Source organism: Orcinus orca, chromosome 17, assembly GCF_937001465.1.
Source record: "Orcinus orca chromosome 17, mOrcOrc1.1, whole genome shotgun sequence".
NCBI lineage: Eukaryota > Metazoa > Chordata > Mammalia > Artiodactyla > Delphinidae > Orcinus > Orcinus orca.
Genome location: NC_064575.1, coordinates 71,870,997 through 71,891,517, shown reverse-complemented (window position 1 = coordinate 71,891,517; position 20,521 = coordinate 71,870,997). Strand labels below are relative to the sequence as shown.

Below are 20,521 nucleotides of genomic sequence, written 5' to 3'. Positions count from 1 at the left end.
CTTAGGCTGGAATTTGGGGAATGATGCTCTCCCTTTTTTCTAGGATCACTGGCTTGTAGGACAAAGGAAGCTGGGAGGAGCCAATGGCCATCGTTGTCACCACTGAGAAAAGCCTGCCTGGTGTTGAAGCCAGCGCAGAGGTGAGCAAGAACCTGTGATGGGGAGAAAGAGACAGAGGCACAGGGGACCTCCAGCCATGCCCACAGCCTGACAGCCACCACTGGGCTTTCAACGCTCCTGGGCCAATAAATTCCCTCTGCTATTTTCTTTTTCCTTAAACTAATTTGAGTTTCTTTCACTTGCAGCCAAATGCCTCAGCTAATATGCTCAAGAAATACCTGTTGGGGCAAGTCACAACTTCCCAGAGCCCTGGAGTGTCTCCTGAATCCCAGCTCTTCAATGCTCTGACTCTAAGCCAACAGTCAGGACCCACGAGGCCCTCCAGCTTCTATATGCCCTCACAGATACTCAAACACCTGGCCTCCCATGGCCTAGCTCAGCCCAAATGCATGTAGACTTTGCCAAGTCATTTACTCTGCCTGGGAAAAACCCCCATGTAACCAGGGGCCCTTCCTGGCCACTCAACTGCTCTTTTCCTTCTGCATCTGCTGGGAACACTAACAAAGAGTTCAGAGGTAACCAGAGACCTGCATGGCTCTTGTAGGACATCCATATGGAAACTCATGGCTGCAGAAGGAAGAGAGAAAAAACAACTCTCTTTCTCTGAGTGGCAGCTGTGAGAACCTACAGTTATTTCCTCTCTCCCGCAGCCCCCTCCCAAGCACAGCTTTTCCTGGCCTGAGTCCCTCCCTGCAGTCCAGCTCTTGGCTCGGTTCCAAGTAAAAGACACTCCTTTAAATGTAACCGGAAGCAGGAATACCACCTCCAGGGAATCCAGCTACGGAGGAGGAATTTAGAAGACATAGCCATCCCCAGCCATCCCCTATCCAAGCTAAGGTCAGAATCAGAGCGCTTCTGAGTTGGAGCAATGGAACTGAAGAATGGAGCTGAAGAACTGAAGAAGTTTACAAAGTACCTGGAGAGCTGCTTTGCTATTATAAGTGTCTCATTTCAAAATTTCCTGCCAGTAGTACACCTGGCTGGCTCATGGGAGCAGCTGTGAGCATCCTCTCTCAGACTTAAACATCTCCCAGCCCTTACCTTTTCCCAGCTGGATGGGGCAGGAGAGCCTATAAGACCCATCTGGGTTCTGGTGTCTTTAAAGAAATCAACACCCTCTTAGGTCATTTATTAAATGAGAAATTAACTTGTACTTTGACTAAAATCAAGTGTGAAGTCATAGTAATCACTGCCATTTACAGAGTACCTCCCATGTACCAGACACTCCACTTAACCTAACTACAACCTACCAGGTTTATTATCCCCAATTTACAAGTTAGTTGCCCAGGAACTCACTTACAAGAAGGTATGTGCTCAAAAAGAACTCAAGCCCACTGAATTAATTAATAAATAAAATTTACCTAGCAGTACAGCTGTCAACATCTGATAGGAGTGCTCACCCCTGCTCCCCAGGGGACAGCGCCTCCTTTATTTGTCTTCCATATGACTTCGTTCTGAGAAAAGTCCCATGGTGACACAGCGTTTAAAGACCACTTGTAGAAAGAGCCCAGTTCTTGGCGAGAGAGAATGTCTGGGATTAAATTCTGGCTCTGCTGCTAACCAGCTGTGCAATTTTGGATAAGTCAAGTTAAGCAAGCTGAGCTTCCAGTTTTCTCAATGAAAAATAGAGCTCGGAATACCCATCTCTCTGGGGTTGTGTAGGGATTTGAGATAATATTTGTAAAGTGCCTCGCAGTGAGTACATGTAAGTGCATGGTTTTATTGGTAGTTAGGTACTGTAACTGGTTGATCTGGGACAGAGTGATGGGCTCGATGAATGGGAGGATGTTGAAGGCAGAGAACCCGTTGAAAGAAGGCCCAGGAGAGGGCAGAGGTCACCAGACAGCAAGGTGCAAGGGGCAAAGTTACAGGGTAGACCAGGAACTGTAGAAGGAGCAGTGAGTGCCACTGAAGACAAATGGCTCTAGTACCAAGGTGCCAAGGATGCCATGGCCTGGAGCCCAAGAGCTGGCTGGAGGCAGAAGCCCCGCAGGACCTTTCTTCCAGAAGGACCACTCGTCCAGATACTGAGGAGCACCAAGACCCTTGAACTGACTTCCTGTACAAAGGGGTGGAGACTCAAGAAAGTTCACTTGCTCACTTGCTCTTCCATCACCAGATAATCAGCCCCTCTGCCCCCTTCCCACCCTTCCCCCCATCACTCTCCAGGAGGCCGAGTGGAAACATTCCCCAGAGCCTCCTCTCACTGCAAAGCCATGGGTAGGAGGCTCTTAAAAAGCAAATATTCAGCTTCATAAACATGTCATAAATTCATAACCAGTTCTCCACATTCTTTGTGTTTTTTATGTGATGCATCTAATATCTTTCTACTCTTGGCTTTGAACTCACATTTTTGGGTCCAGGTTACTAAGAAGCGGCTGTTCACAGGAGATTTTATTACTGTATATTACTTCTGTGTGGATGGGGCAGTTGCTTCTTTTTTATTTATCTCCAAGAAAAATATATTCCCTGTGGCACTTAGACAAAACATGATATTAGACATATTTTTCTTTTTCTGAAGAAGTTGCTTCAACTTCTGGTAAGATAGCGTCTAACCTGGATCTCCCAGAGGCTGCTTGCTTTCATGGTTTCAGGGTGGGGGCCACTGTGTGGGAACCTATGTCTATTTCCTTCCCTCAGAATGAATGTGCTCAAGACAAGTGCCATCGGATGCCCAGCAGGCTCCTTGCAGATTCTATCCATAAATATGCATAAACCACAAAACAGGAGGGGAGCCAACACTTGATTAACCAGTATTCAACCAACCAGAACTCTCAGTTAACCAAAACTCTGTACTTGACTTCAAAGGAAAGGCCTAAGAACGCAGAGGAAAGAAGCTAATACTGGAGGGTTAGCTTTAGAAACAAAGCTCTTCCAACATACAGATGGCCAGTAGGCACATGAAAAGATGCTCAACATCACTAATTATTAGAGAAATGCAAATCAAAACTACAATGAGGTACCACCTCCCACTGGTCAGAATGGCCATCATCAAAAAGTCTACAAATAACAAATGCTGGAGAGGGTGTGGAGAAAAGGGAACCCTCCTGCACTGGTGGGAATGTAAGTTGGTACAGCCACTATGGAGAACAGTGTGGAGGTTCCTCAGAAAACTAAAAATAGAACTACCAGCAATCCCACTCCTGGGAACATACACAGACAAAACTATAATTCAAAAAGATACATGCACCCCTGTGTTCACAGCACCACTGTTCACAATAGCCAAAACATGGAAACAACGTAAATGTCCATTAACAGATAAACAGATAAAGAAGATGTGGTACATATATACAATGGAATATTACTCAGCCATAAAAAAAGAATGAAATAATGCCATTTGCAGCAACATGGATGCAACTAGAGATTATCATACTAAGTGAAGTAAGTCAGAAAGAGAAAGACAAATACCACATGGTATCACTTATATGTGGAATCTAGAATATGGCATAAATGAACCTATCTACAAAACAGAAACAGACTCATAGACATAGAGAACAGACTTGTGGTTGCCAAGGGGGAGAGGGGGAGGGGGGAGAGGGATAAAGCGGGAGGTTGGGGCTGGTAGATGCAAACTATTACATTTAAAATGGATAAACAACAGAGTACAGGGAACTATACTTAATAGCCTGTGATAAACCATAATGGAAAAGAATATTTTAAAATTGTTAAAAAAAAATCCTTTCCAGTAGCTGTTTTTATCATAGCCAATACTTACCAGGAGCTCACGGAGTGCCAGACACTAGGCTAAGTAGTGCACATGCGTTATCTAATTCAGTCTTCACAACAACCCTTGAAGGAAGTACTCTTATTGTCCCCATTTTACAGATCAGAAAACTGAGGCTCAGAGTGGTTAAATAACTTGCCCAGTCACACAAGACTGCCCTTAAACCCAGGATTCTGACTCTAGAATCCACAATCTTAACTGTTCTAGGAAATCAGTAAATTCAGTTCCAATGTCTACACCTCCTACAGACATATCTAAAACTAACAAGAGCCTATTTACCCCCTCTTTTTACAATCAAGGAAATGGATGCCCAATAAAAGGAAGGGGTCAGCCTGTGGGTACCCAGCCAGCAACTGACAGAGCCAGGATTTGAAACAAGTTCAGCCCTTCGGACAGTACCCAGAGGCTGCATGTTTAGAAAGATGGCACAGCCAAGTTCCCCAGTTTCCACGACAGCCCTCTCTACTGCTCCTGGGGCTCATTAATATAGGACAGTGAGACCTTAGTTTTTCGATAGATTTTGAACAAGAATTTGGAAGGGAGTAAATTAGCCACTTAATTAACTTTTTAATTTATCAGTCAAGTAGCAGGAGCTAATTGAAGTTTCCTTTGGGTATTAGGTTCAATAAGCCAACATAATAGCCAGGATTCACTGAGCACACACAATGTGCAAACTCTACCCTGAGTAATTTACATGTTTTAACTTAGTTAATCCTCACACAGGCTGATGACTCGGGACTGATGTTATTCCATTGCACAGGTGATGAGACTGAGGCACAGAGAGATTAAGCACTTGCTCAGGGCCTGCTAAATTTATGTACTATTTGTATAAAACTGCTTCCACATATATTTTCTTATTTAATGTCACAGCAAACTTGTGATTCACAAACGAATATTTTATTTATTTATTTATTTGCGGTACACCGGCCTCTCACTGCTGTGGCCTCTTCCGCTGCGGAGCACAGGCTCCGGACGCGCAGGCTCAGCAGCCATGGCCCACGGGCCCTGCCGCTCCGCGGCATGCGGGATCCTCCCGGACCGGGGCACGAACCCGCGTCCCCTGCATCGGCAGGCGGACTCCCAACCACTGAGCCACCAGGGAAGCCCTTATTTATTTTTATTTATTTATTTATTTTGGCCGCACTGCGTGGTTTCTGGGATCTTAGCTCCCCACTAAGGAGGGATCAGACCTGGGCCCCCTGCAGTGGAAGCGCAGAGTCCTAACCACTGGACCGCCAGGGAATTCCCGAATATTTTCTTATTTTTATCACCTCCATTTTAGAGGAGGAGAGCCAGAGTTTGCACTAGCCCTGTCACTTTTGAGCTATGTAAGCTTGAGCAAGCACTTTACCTCTTCAAGCCCTAATTTCTGTAAAATGGTCAGGGTGAACCGGACGCTCTCTAAGATCCACCCCCACCTCCTCCAAGCTGGAATACCCAAGATAGTGAAGAGAGATGGCCTTGTTCTCTGGAATGTCCCTCCCCTATGTCTGGCAAACCTGAGGTCTCTTGGCTTAAATACAGGCATGTGGGCACCACCATAGTTGTTGTGAGTAACTATGCGACTTAACTATCCACGTGCCCAAGGGCAGAGGAGAGGGGTTGCATTTTTACACTGATCTAATCAAAGCCTGCTTCATTCAGGATGTGCAACAATTCTGATTCCATGAGCACCCGTTGGATGGTCTGGGGCCAGCTTCCCTTGAGGTGATGTTGAGGAAATGACACGGGGAGTTCACTCATGAAAAGTCCTGGGGCATCACCCAAGGAAAGAGCCACATGGGAGATGGACACGGCCATCAGGCCAAGCCTCTCATGGTCTAAAGCATCAGGGAAAGTCCCCGATTACATATGCACGGCAAGATCGGAGGCTGAAGCCCCAGTGTTTTTCTGGGTATATTTGTTTTGTTTTTTTCTTTTCTTAAGGCACTCAATTCCGTTTACATTTAAAAGGGCACTGTGTTCTGGCAGGATTTGCTTTTAAAATAAAAGGTAGGGATAGATAAGAAATTAATAGGTCTCTTGAGTACATGATGACCTGTCATAGCTTTGACACCTGACATTTGGAGAGTCGGGAGTAGATGAAAAATAACACAGTAAAGCTTTCACTGACTCAAAAGATTCAGAGAACTGGGCATTTTGTCAGAAGCTGTTGAACAACTACAATGTATTCAATTTGGAGAGATCTAGCTTGTCACCTATTACTAGAGTAAAAAAGAAAAATTTCTACCCAACACTAAATCTTCCTGTTCTAGAGAATTCCCCACTGAGAGTTCTGGGGTAAGGCAGAGCCTTAGACAGAAGTCTAAAAGATATTCACTTTCCCAGCTTCCCTTGCAGCTAAGTCACAGCCAATCAGCTGGGCCCATGAGCTTTCAATCAGAAACTGGTGATGCAAAGAAGTAGGGCCAATGGGGCTCCCCCAGTCACGCAGTGGTTGAGAGTCTGCCTGCCGATGCAAGGGACACGGGTTCGATCCCCAGTCCGGGAGGATCCCATCTGCCGTGGAGCGGCTGGGCCCGTGAGCCATGGCCACTGAGCCTGCGCGTCCGGAGCCTGTGCTCCGCAACGGGAGAGGCCACAGCAGTGAGAGGCCCGCGTACCGAAAAAAAAAAAAAAAGTGGGGGCATTGCAAAGCTGGATTGATACGATGCATAGACTGTATGAAGCTGGAAGAGAATGTAAAAGTCATCCACCCGCTCGTCTTAAAGATGGGAAAAATCAAGGCGTACTGGAAGATTTTAGTGACTTGGTCAAAGCCACACAGATGCTCCTGTCCCCTAAGTTGTCCATTTATGGCTCAGTCAGGACACATTTGGTTGTAAAGGGCAGAGCCAGTGAAAAGTCCACAGGCAGGGCTGGATCTGGGGGATCAGATGATGTCATCACAACACATTCCCACTCTCTACTTGAGGTAGAGACTGTCCTGATCTGCCCAGGACTGAGGGGGTTCCCAGGATGCAGGACTTTATGTTTCAAAATCAGGTCAGTCTGGGATGAGTTGGTCACTCTAGTTTATCTCTTCAGCTGTGCTGTCCTCTCCATCTTCTCTCACAGAGGCAAGATGGCTGCAGGGCTGTGTCCCACCCTCTCAGGAACTCCTGCAGAAAAGGGCTATCTGAGTATCACCAGCAGGGGTCCTGCAGCTCGCTCTGATTGGCCAGATTTGGGTCACATGTACTGAATACCTCACTATATCCAAGAGGTCAGGCTTGTGCTCAGCTTCTCCTAGACCTTGTAGGGACATGACTATGCAAGACCACAGACTGGTCACCATTTCATTGCTGTAATTCGATGCCCATGTGCGACGCCTGGAACTGCATCACAAAATATATGTATATAAGTACATAAAAGATGATTGATACATAGATGACAAACATATAAACAACTGTATAAGAAGATGGTGCTGGTGACCCTGTAAGAAATTGTTCCCAGGACCTAGATTTCAGATCCAGATGATACACCCTGACAAAGGCACCTTTTGCAATCATATGAAATGATGCTACAGGAGTTTCAACCGGAACTCACCCTGGACAGGCAGAAGCCCATCACCACAAATCCAAATGTATCTCCTAGGAGGAAATGGGGTGACCTAAAGAAGCAGTCCTCCCTTGGGACTTCCCTGGTGGCACAGTGGTTAAGAAGCCGCCTGCCAATGCAGGGAACACGGGTTCGATCCCTGGTCCAGGAAGATCCCATGTGCCGTGGAGCACCTAAGCCTATGTGCCACAACTACTGAGCCTACGCTTAGAGCCCTTGAGCCACAACTACTGAGCCCACGCACCGCAACTACTGAAGCCCGTGTGCCTATAGAGCCAGTGCTTCACAACAAGAGAAGGCACCACAATGAGAAACCCGCGCATGGCAACGAAGAGTAGCCCCCACTCGCAACTAGAGAAAGTTCATGTGCAGCAACAAAGACCCAACGCAGCCAAAAAATAAATTAAAAAAAAAAAAAACTTTATAAAAAGAAGCAGTCCTCCCAGTGCATCCTCCAGCCTGAAACTTCCTGGTCCACTTTGCTGAGATTGTACCCTTTGTGCTTGTCACAGGAAACTGTGCTATCTGTAAGATTCCGGGTTGGTTTCGTCAAGCCCCCAACCCTGTCCTGTGGAGAAATGCTTCACCAGGGCCACGTGCCCACACTGTCACCTGTAGGAGAGGCAGCCCCATACAACACAGGTGAGTTAAGTATCAAGGACGGCGTGCTGTTGCCAAAAGAAGGAGGGCGATGCATTTAAGAGTCCCAAAACACACATCCACCCCATCATTTCGTGCTGTTTAATTCTGCTGACTTTTCATATCACGATAGGCCCCTCTTACCCGCGCTTTTACTTTCTTCGGTTTCAGTGACCCGAGGCCAACCTCCATCCGAAAATATTAAATGGAAAATTCCAGAAATAAGCAAGTAATAAGGTTTAAATCGCACGTTCTGAGCAGCGTGATGAAACCTTGCATCATCCTGCTCCATCCTGCCTGGGATGTGAATCATCCCTTTGTCCAGCGCATCCCATCCCTTAGTCACCTAGTAGCCGTCAGGGTTATCATCAGATCGACTGTCACGGTATGGCAGTGCTTGTGTTCAGCTGACCCTTATTGTACTTAATAATGGCCCCACACCCTGGCACACTGCTGATGGGGTGCACATTGATTAAGCCTCTCTGGATAACATTTGGACATCCCTGCCAAATTTTAAATTCCTATACCCTTTGACTTGGGAATTATCCTCCCAGGAATTTATCCAACAAATATTTTGGTAAGTGGGGAAAGGGTGTATATTCAGGTGAATTACCGTGGCATGGTCAGGGAGGACTGGAAACCAGCTGTTAATGGGAGGGTCGATGAAATACACTGTCGTGTGCCCGCAATGGAATGAGACTTGCTCAAGGCATAAGGCAGCTCTGTGTTTACTGATGTGTATCTCTAATATACATCGGTAAGTGCAGAAGCGCAAGGGTGAAGAATGGGCCATATAGTTATTTTGTATTATTCCTGGCATGGCTGCATGTAAATCAGACACTTGTAGATGAAATTGATTTAAATATTGTAGAAACTCTTTTTCAAGAAACACTACTACATATCCTTTGAGAAAATGAAGACTGCTTCAATAAAATGAATAAAATGAAAATGTTATGCTTCAGTAAAATGAAATCAGCTCCCAATTTGTATCACAGGGACCCAGCAGGTTACAAAACTCTGCTCAGATGGTTTAATTTAAGAGGTTTTAATGAAGGGATCAGTTACGGAGGTGTGGATAGAGTTAAGGGAGCCTTCAAGAGATGACGGCAGCAGGAAGCTGTTGCTACCTCTGGGTCTTCAAGGGCAAGGGGAGAAAAGCAGTTCTGCAGAACCCAATGAGAACTGAAATCAGGGCAGAGGAGCTGCCCGGCAGGAATTAAAGTCACGGAAGGGTCAAGCTGGTGGTGCCGAAGCAAAGAGGGAGTGAGGAAGAAATAGTCTGACTTCTCTCCTCCCACCCTCTAATTTTTTTGCCCGTAACTTCCATTGACCAAACCGAAATGGAAACCAGAGGGCAAGGGAGCCCAGGTAAGGTGATCTGTAGGGCTCAGCCCTAGGTCTAGAGAAGGACAGCACGTGCACTGAGGGGAGGCGAGGGGAGGGATGCTGAGAGTCCCCTGCACGATCCACCCTGTTGCATCCACTCAGCATCCATCTTGCCCCTCACTCGGATGAAGAAAGTCTCACCCCCAGCATTACCGACACCAAATTCCATAAACTGCCCTGTCGTGGAAAGGAGATGTCAATTCAGTCACACTGTCACTTGGAACCTAAATTGTAACACACCCTTCACGTGAGGCAGCAGAAAGGCAAGCAGAAAAAGGAAACTGTAATTGATTAGATAAGACATGTATAACAACTACCATCCACACCTTTCGGTCCCCCGCTGATCAAGGGACTGAAATCAACAATCAAGCCTCCTTCTTCCACCACCCAATCCACCTTCTCCCTTCTCTCAGCACTGCAGATGACTAGAGTTTTATTTACTTGATAGGATGAGTCAACCTTTTATTTCCATAGCATTAGAGCCCATAGTGACTCAATATTCACTGGGTTGTCATGGTTTTTCACTAACCATTATGACTGTATGTGAGAGTGCTAAGAAGTGACCCAGTGAGTCTTCTGGGCTCTGGATATGGGGTTTTTTTTGCCTTTGCTGGGTAGCAGTAACCTAATTTTCCTTGATAATGAGGACCAATCCCCCCAGTCAACACAGTAAGCTTCTATCTGCTTGTTGGTCCAGGGGCATGAGGAGCCTCAAATGGCCAGGGCCACTTTCAGCTTCAGCTCTAACAGAACTATGCCTGTGGTCCCTGGTGGAAACCAGGGCCTCCAAACTCACCAACCAGGGATTTCAGGGATGGGAAGCCAAAACACTCTAAGTGGGTTGTTAGGTGTCATAGTCTAAAAATGAGATGGGGTTACTCCCACCTCCCCCTTGGTTCCACGGACTTGTATTTTGGATATGGGGGAAACACTGTATTTACTATATTTCACAGGACAGAAGCCCCAAACTTTAAGGACGTTATTTCCCAGTGGTCTTTAGGTCATTCTACATTTCTAAGCTTCTGAGTGGTGGGTCACATAGTATCAGCTAATTTTGTCACCAAGAGGCCAGTGCTGTACTTCCTCTGCCATAAGGTGAGTTCCTTGGTTATTTAGAGGTGAGATGGTGTAGGACACCAAGGCAGTTGAGGTCCCTTCAGAGTCCACGTGGCAGCTGTGTTAAAAACCAGTCAGCTACGTCTCTGGTCCCGATTCTCCTTTACGTGGAAGAAGAATTCTCTTCCTAAGGTCTAGCAGCCTACTCTCTGTTTTATCCTCCCTGCTGGTTTCCTGTAAACTTCAGGAGGTGGAATGGTGCCATAGGAAAGCACATGAGCTTTAGAATCAAAAGTCCCAGATTCAAATCCAGCTCTGCCCCATATGAGCTGTGAGAGTCTAACTATGCAGTTTCCTTGTGAATAAAATAGGCATATTATACCTACCTTGCAGGTTTTGGGGTGAATTAAATAAACTAATGTAGATAAAAAGTCAGGCACACAACACACATTCAATAAACATTCCTTCCTCCCTCCTGCCTTCAAACTAAATTCCACATCTGAAGCATCCATTTTAGAAACTGTTTATAACAAAACATGTACCTTAGGGAAATTTATAAAACAATACCAGTTGAATTTTCTCTGCCTCAGCCTTGCTGCCCTGATGATGCGCGTGGCATAGATTTATAATAAAAATCTACAGCTCTCAGCTTTTCAATTCCTCATCCTTTACTTTCACACATGGCCAGCTCAGCATTCTTCTCTGTCTCAATGTTTCTAAATCTGCCAGTTTTGTGCAAGCCAAAATCCCCTGTCTGGGCTTGAGTCCAGTTTTCTCAGCAGATGATTTCTTTTGGTAAGCCCTAATACTTACAAATCATCCTCTGGTCTAACTCAACCCTTGGCCCGAGTTATACACGTAAGCACATGAGACTCTAGGGGGTTAGAGGAGAGAAGGGTGGACGGGAGAATGTGTATTTGTGTGTGACCCAGTCTTTGAATAACTTTCCTGCATGGGAGTTCCATACTGTCAAGATTGCTGTTTGCAAGCAACAGAAATCAGACTATCAGAGTCCATAGCATTGGAAAGAGGCTGAAGAAAGAGGCAGATGTGGAAAACAGGTGGGAACCAAGACAGCCCAAGAGGACCAGACAGCAAGGACCATGCAAAGCTGCTGCAACAAGGACCACCTGAGTCAGCACCCCTTCCGATGATGCTGGCCAGGAATGCCTTCCAGTGAGGAACCACTAACTTCCTTCCATCATTCCCCGGGAGAATATGATCAGTCAAGTCTAAGTCCGTGCTTGTCCCTGGCCTGACCGCAGCAGGGAGCAAGAAAATCTGGTCCCTTTACAGGTTCTGTATCTGGAAATAAGCACTACCACCCACCAAGACACAGTGGGGCCTCCCCCTAAGTCAGGGGGCTAGCGGGAGGGTGCTACTCACTGGATGGTAAATATATACACACAACAAATTTTCAACACACATTCATTCACCTGGTTTTAGGCAATTTACAATCCTTGGCTTATTTGTTTAAAAGAAAGTTTGTTATAACTTATTTGTAGTGAGAAATAGCACTACATGTATTTTGTAACATTTTTTAAGGCCTGAAAATGGAACCTTTCATCTCATGGTACAGGGCTGTGTGCTGTAACCACTGGCAGAGAAAAACCATCTCAGATGGATCAGATACAAGAGGGCAAAAGACAAGAGTCCCTCTACATGTTGTTCTAAATAGAGTTCCTGCCTCCTTCTGGGCAGGTCTGGGCAATTAGGAAGAAGTCCTTCCAGAAACACAGGCAACCTCCCCCCAGGCAGAGGAAATACAGAGTTTGCTCTGTTCCCCGCCCTAAAACCAGTGAAAGTGAGGCCTCATGCAAACAATGAGACTCTAGCCCTCAGCCTTCCATCCAACCATTCACTTCTCCTTTCATCTAAGCTAGAATCTTGAGAGCCCTCCTTGGTGCTTCTCTGACGTCACCCTTCGCATCCCATCGATCGCCAAATCCTGCAGTGTTTGCCTCCTACACACGTCTCAAGTCCCTCTTCTCCTCACACCCCCGCTGCCTCTCTCCTGGCTCTGATGCTCGTCAGCTGCTGTCTGGAAACAGCAACATCCTCTAACTTGTGTCCTATCTCCTGTCCTTGTGCTTCTTCCATTCACCCCTCTGACAGCCAAGAGAGAAGTATCTACAGCAAAATTGACCCACGTGATTCCCCTGCTTATAGCTCTTCCGTGGCTCCCACCGCTTCAGATCAAGCCCAGGCTTTCCAACAATCCTCACTGAGCCCTCTGCTGTCTGCCCACAACCTCTTCATCCCCAGCTCTCCTCAGTCCCTACCTCACATTCTGACCTTCACCGCACCCAATGCTGTTCCCCTCCTCTTGTCATTGGTCCATCTGTCTCCTCCGCCTGGGTGGCCACCCCACTCCCATCTTTATCTCCATTTGCTTCATCAGTTCTTACTCATCCTTTAAGACCCAGCTCAAGAGCAACTCCAGGAAGCCTTGCCTGACTGTTCCAGGTTGACTTAGGTGCTTTATCCTTGTGTGTGTCCCAACGACCTCTGTGCAAACCTCTCTCACTGCACACATCGCATAGTTTCAGGAGTACATATTTATGTGTCTCTCTCTCCCCATGGCCTCTACACCCCTGAGGGTCAATGTTCTGTCTCTCCCTCCCCATGGTCTCTACACCCCTGAGGGTCAATGTTCATCTCTGTGTTCCCTAAGCTGCTTTAGATAGAAGAGGGCCAGGCACATAGCAAGGGTGTGATATAACCCTGCTGAGACAATGAATGAATGACATTCTATACTAAACTTTACAGCCTGTAAAATGATCAAAAACAGAACAAAAGATAACCACTCCTTTTGCTTAGTTGACAGAAGAGAGAAACAATCTAATTTATGTGCCATCTCTTCAATAAACACACAATTTGAAGATGTTTAGCAAAAGCTTTTATGGAATACCATTTTTAGCAAAGCAGATGTTTAAAAGACTAAATTATTTCTTAAATTACTATCAACAGTAAATCCTGGTTGAAAATATTAAGTCCCTTAAGGGACTGAATTTCTCAGGCAGTAGTCAGAATGGGAAAGAAGATGAACATTCTGTACTTCTTTTTAAATTACTTTCTTCTTCCTGAAATGAATGTACTGTTATTTAAAAGAAATCGTGGGTTCATTTTATTTTTATTTTTATCGAATAAACTGAGACAAACAGTAAAATGGTTTTTAGGTCATAGACCACAATTTCTAGGCTACAACTTAGAAATTTAATTCCACGTACATGGAGACTTCATATGTGCCCGCTATCAGGCATACATCAGTGAACAGAATCCACTTATAGACTTCAGCTTTCTGGGGAAAATAGTGGCTAAGACAGGCCGAGATATACAAATCACCCAAGAAAAGACAGGAGAGAATTGTTTTTCTATTTCCCGATGAAAATTTGTAATTATTGTTATTGATCACCTTTCAACCAATGATGTCATAGAATCATTTAATGATCTCTATAACATGTACATGTACTTAAATGTGAAAACCGAACACCAAATAGGTTAAGTGACTTCTCCAGGATTTGACAAATCAGTAGCTGACTCATATGAGGAAACACACTTAACATGACTCACAAACTTCTTCTCCAATAACTAGGGTTGACAAGTCAAAACATGCAGTGATCACAATTTGTCAAAATATAACAAACTGTAGATCTGCATTCAATCTGATGGTCAGGTAAGGACTTACAAGGCACCTGATTTTTCAAATCTTCTGTTTCTCTAAGGATCCTCGTTGACTTTGAAGAGGAGTCTCTTTAAGGGCTCAAATACCTGTTACTGTTTTTCTACTCTTTGGGCCAAACTCACTGATGAGAAGTCCTGATAAAATCCAATCATTGGAATGTGTGAATCAAAGGGTTTGAATTTTACTTTGAAATTTACTTTTCTCAGGGACATTGGTCAGTAGAAAAGGTTAATGGAATATTCTAACCTTATTGGTTTGGTCTCATGGTACCCAATTCCCAGGACTGCTACTAACCAGCTCTGTGTTCCTGAGTGAGTTTTTCTTCTTTGGAATTGGACTAGGTAACTTCTAAAAGTTTGTTCTGATTTTTACAAGCAGACTTTCGAGTAAGTGGTTAACATACCTGAGCCTCAGTCTCTTCATCTGTAAACTGGGAAAAAAACATCATTTTTCAAAGTTATGTGAATGTGAGTGATAATATAAGTAAGTAAACCACAAGACACAATGTCTAGATGAATTTCAGTCTGAGCTATTTTTGCATATGAGAAATCTCAGAATTAAAATTTGCTACTCAGCCATTCAAGATACCATTTGAAGAATTACAGATAGGCTAGTTTTAACCAATTTCAGGAACTAATACTGTATTTAAAGCCTTACATCTATAACAAATGTAACAAAAATTTAATATAACAAATTTAACATTCACATTTTAAAATCTGTGGATTTTTAAAAAAACCACTAGAAGTCTGGGCTATTGGTGTAAATGTTGTGGTTTTATTCATTTCCCTATATTATACAAAAGTTAGTAGCTTTGTCTCCAAATCCTTTTTGCTACTTATCAAAAGAAAAAAAAGAATTTTCATTAAAATTGAGCCATTGAGCTATAAAAGGAGGAGGATTATAGCAAAATGTCCTTGACCCTCTCTCAGAAACAGAACCAGGCCCCCATTTGAGGAATAGCAAATGATTCTCATTAAAGTAATGAGAATATTCTCAGTGACATGTGTCTGACTGATTTTAATTTAGTTGGCAGGACTCCTGGCAGCCAGAGACCCAGAAATAAAACACAGCTGGCAGTTCCTGCTCAAACACAACTAACAGACTTATTTCACACTGTTTCAAGGATGCCCTACCCTAGACAGCCAGGGCACAAGGTCATATGCAAATTGCTGTGGCATTAAACATTCCTCGTTACAGCACTAGCAGGTTGCAAATACACTAGCTCCTCCTTTATCAAATTTACTCTGACTTGAACAGGGTAAGCCAACAGATTTGGTTGATTTCAGTCCCCGCCCAACCCAACAAGCTAAAGTTATTTTTAACTTACAACTACTGCTAAGTATTTTTCACACCAAAAAATACCTTTTTAGAAAGAGAAACTATGAAAAAACAAAATATCATTACATTTCAGTAAGAAGTAGTCAGTCCCTCGGCCAAAGCTATAAACAAATGTCATTTTGGATTAGAAACGTATTTATCATATTTATTATACTTATCAAGTTTTTCACAGTCCTTTCTACAAACAATTTCTCTAAACAGCCTTATGAGGTAGCAGCCGGGCTAAAATTTTGTCAGCTTTACCTTTGAAAATGTAGTCTTTGGAACAGAATAAAGCCCACTTCCATAGTTCAAGTGCAACAAATAATAACTAATAATCTGTAAACTATCATTTCATTGTACAATTTGTTCCAATAGACACATTTTCCCATATCTGGAAATTAGCTAAGTGAGCTGGGCTCCATGCCCTCAAAACTTAAAATTTGGTGCGGAAGACATAAATGGACTTAAGCAAGTTTTGCATAAAGATAAATAATAATAACTACTACTGATGTTAGCACTGTAAGCAAGTTTTGCATAAAGATAAATAATAATAACTACTACTGATGTTAGCACTGTTATAGGTACCTTTATACATGTTACTTCAATCTCACAATACCTTCTGAGGTAGGTACTGTCATCATTCCCATTTCACAAATGAGGAAAAAGTAGCACAGAGAGGTTAAGTAACTTGCCCAAGGACACACAACTTTTTAAGCAGGGAACTATGATTTGAACCCAGTCAATCTGGCTCCAGTTCGGGTTGAAGATAGACTTGGGTACCAGCCTGGATTCCACCACATATAGTTGAGTTATCCTAGGCAAGCTATTTAACTTTTCTGAGCCTCAGTCTCCTCATCTATAAAATGGGGATAATGATACTTAGCTCACAGGCTTTTGTGAGGAGTGTTAAACAGGATTATGTTTGCAAAGTGCTTGGCACACTATCTTTAGCATGGCTAATATCTGCCATCAAGGTAACAAGCACATTAAAACATCTTTTTCTAGGATTTTGACCACCTTCTCTATTTGTCTCACCAACTGGTAAGGCACCATTGTTGGAGAATTCAGATATGCAGGGCAGGACTGCATATCTGAACTCTCCCACCTCCCTATTCTGCTATGTCCTTAGAAATAATATGTCAATAGGTAAAGACATGGAACTAACAGCATCCCACAGTAGTTTAACATTTATTGTGTTATTTCTGGTTTATCTGTCATGTACCAAGCACCATGCTAGGCACTGTGATGACTAAACCACTAAGACACAGCCCTGACAACAAGGAGCTCACAGTCCCATAGGGGAGAAGCACATGTAAATAATCAAATACCCAGCATGTGATTTGGTCAATCTGTTGCACAAAGCTGTTCAGGAGTGGCAGAGGCTCGGTATCTGTGCAATGGAACTCATGGCCAAACTATCCTGTGCATTGCTCAAACCATCAGGCCACACTTGTCCTCCCCAGTCTGTGCCTTGTGAAATTCTCAGAGTATCCTTCTGCCCCTATATCTTGAGTCCAAAGCCATTTGTCTTTGTGGTTCTCAAATGCTCAGCCATGATAAGGATTCCAATTCCAGAGGCTTTGCAAAGTCAAGTCAACATCTAATGTGAAGGTAACTGGTCTAGACATGGCCTAGCACATTCTTTATCTTGAAGGGCTCAGCATTACAAGGCTTCCTAGTTAGAAACCATGTGTTGGAAGAAGTGTCAAGTTGGATTTTTAATGGTGTGGGAAATCTAAAGCAGTCACTCATACTTCAGTAAAGGCTGAGCTAAGATATGATAGCCACATTTTTTTTTTTTTTGAGAAGGAAGAGAAAGCCAAAGGACTAGAGACAAACATTGAGGCTTCCTGAGATTAGTTCTTACCCAAAAAGACAAAGACCCAAAAATTGTGATTTCCTACTTGTGCTTGAATCTTGAATCTTTCAAATTAAAACTTTCACAAACTTTTATCTACTCAACCCTTTGTAGTAGTCAGCTATTGACACAATAATTCTGTGTAATAAAAGATGACAATAATCTCAGTAGCATTCGATAATAAACATTTATTTCTTGCTAACATAACTGTAGGACAACTGGGGTGTTTGCTCCATGTGTCACATCCTAGGACCAAAGCTTGAGGAGCAGTGGCTACCCCAGGTATGCTCTTGCCAGGGTGCTGGTAGAAGTACAAGAGGACTAGCCCAATCAGACAAGCACACACAACATATCCTCTATATTCTCTGCTCACATCATATCCACTAGCATCCCATTGGCCAAAGTAAGTTACATGGCCAAGGCTAATGTTAAGAATCAGGGAAGTACCAACTTTGGACTATACTACAAAGCTACAGTAATCAAAACAGCATGGTACTGGCAAAAAAACAGACACAAAGATCAATGGAACAGAATAGAGAGCCCAGAAATAAGCCTATGCACCTATGGTCAATTAATGTACAACAAAGGAGGCAAGAATATACAATGGAGAAAAGACAGTCTCTTCAATAATATGTGGTGCTGGGAAATCTGGATAGGTACATGTGAAAGAATGAGATAAGAACATTTCCTCATGCCATATACAAAAATGAGCTCAAAATTAAAGATCTAAGACCTGAAACCATAAAACTTCTAGAAGAGAACATAGGCAGAACACTCTTTGACATAAATGGTAACAATATTTTTCGTATCTATCTCCTAAGGCAAAAGAAATAAAAGTAAAAATAAACAAATGGGACCTAATTAAACTTAAAACCTTTTTCACAGCAAAGGAAACCATCAACAAAATGAAAAGACAACCTACTGAGTGGGAGAAAATATTTGCAAATGATACAATCGACAAGGGGTTAATATCCAAAATATATATATAAACAGTTTATACAACTCAATATCAAAAAATCAAACAACCTGATTAAAAAATGGGCAGACCTGAGTAGACATTTTTCCAAAGAAGACATACAGATGGCTAACATGAAAAGATGCTCAACATCACTAACTATTAGAGACATGTAAATCAAAATAACAATAAGATATCACTCACAACTGTCAGAATGGCTATTATCTAAAAGTCTACAAATAACAAATGTTGGTGAGGTTGTGGATGTACACTGTTAGTGGGAATGTAAACTGGTGCAGCCACTATGGAAAATAGTATGGAGGTTCCTCGAAAAACTAAAAAATAGAGTTACCATATGATCCAGCAGTCCCACTCCTGGCAATATAGCCAAAAAAACGAAAACACTAATTTGAAAAGATACATGCACCCCAATGTTCATAGCAGCACTATTTACGATAGCCAAGATATGGAAGCAACCCAAGTGTCCATCAGCAGATAAATGGATAAAGAAGATGTGATACACACACACACACACACACACACACACACAATGGAATGTTACTCAGCCATAAAAAAGAATAAAATTCTGCCATTTGCAAAAACGTGGATAGACCTAGAAAGTAGTATGCTTAGTGAAATAAGTCAAAGACAAATATTTTACGTTATCACTTGTATGTGTAATCTAAAAAATAAAAATGAATATACAGTATATAGCAAAACAGAAACAGACTCAGAGAACAAAATAATAGATATTAGTGGGGGGAGGGGCAAGATAGGGGTAGGGGATTAAGAGACAGAAACTACTATATACAAAATAGATATGCAACAAGGATATATTGCACAGCACAGGGAACTACAGCCATTGTTTTATAATAACTTTAAATGGAGTATAACCTATGAAAACACTGAATCATTACACTGAAACTAATATAATATTGTAAGTCAACTATACTTCAATTTTAAAAAAAGAATCAGGGAGTTACATATTACTAACAGGCCATGGGCCATGTGAGTGCACGACACTACCAAAGAGGAAAGAACTGGTAACAATAATCCCATTTAACACACTTTCTAAACAATCCTGAAAGGTAGGCATTTATAGGCTCTACCCTTTCTTGACAGCTGAGGAAATTGTGCCTCCAGAATTTGTCATTCATGTAGGTCAGACAGACAGTATGTTGCTCTAGCAGAAATAGAATTCAAATCTTGACTTCTATAGTTTCTACAGAGATGTAGTTTGCTGACATGTAACTAGCATGCATCTTTAATAATCACATCTCTTTATTATGCTGCCTTACAGCTATCAATTCTCTCCAACAAAGGCCAGACCCAACACTGTCTCATCTGTCAACATGATCATAGTGACTATCATTTATTTGGGACCTTCTGCAGTGCTTTTACAAGATATTTTTACTATTACTATGCTAATAAATTATTTATGGTGGAAAACCTGAATCAGAAAACTCTGGCTACTTGAAAACAGACTTTATTAAAAACACCTCCTTTCCCCTCCAACATGTACCCTCCTCCCAAGGCACACACAATTTGTCTACTCTGAGCCTTAAAGATTGCACAGAGTCGGTGGGGCAATGTTGATGGCTGCAGAGGAAGGGGTGTGGAAGAATCAGGGAATCAAGTGGAAGCTAATTATCGAGCATGCAGATTTTACTCTGCTGTGACCACTCTGCAATCTAATTGACAAATGGAACAGACTGTAAAGCATCAAAACTAGAAGTCATGAAGAACAAGAAGATACCCTGATTGTCAGCAGCTTCCCGTATGTATTCACCTACTCATTGGACAAATAGTTATCTAAGGCCTACTCTAGGCCTTGCAAGGTGCTGGAGCTGGGATACCCCCAAAATAAGACGGTTGATCTCTCCTGGAGATTACATTCTGCACAGAGTGGTAGCTTGTTACCAAAAAGCAAACAGGATAATTTCAGATTGTACTGTGGATTGTGAAGAAACTAGCCTTGTGACCCTAGTAACTGGTTTAACCCTTCTCAGGGGCTCTCGGTGCCCTCGTCTGGAAAACCATAGCTGCCACACTGGGCCCCCCTCCCGGCGCCCCGCCGCGCGGTTTCAAGGATGAGGTTAATAAACTGAGGTCTGTGAGGGCCTCGGACTCTCGGGCATCGCCTCCTCACTGTGGACTTTTACCGAACTTCCTTTAGTCCCCATCAGTCGGGAGGAGGCGCATTCTGGACCCCTCTCCCTAAACGCGCACCAAAACTAA

The 20,521-nt window shown here is 43.2% G+C and overlaps 1 protein-coding gene across 1 annotated transcript in view; it reads right to left on the bottom strand.

The window, feature by feature from the left end:
- Nucleotides 1-20,521, bottom strand: part of NTAQ1 (N-terminal glutamine amidase 1) — a 189,694-nt gene that overhangs the window by 74,474 nt on the left and 94,699 nt on the right. The gene's annotated exons all lie outside the window — the stretch shown is intronic.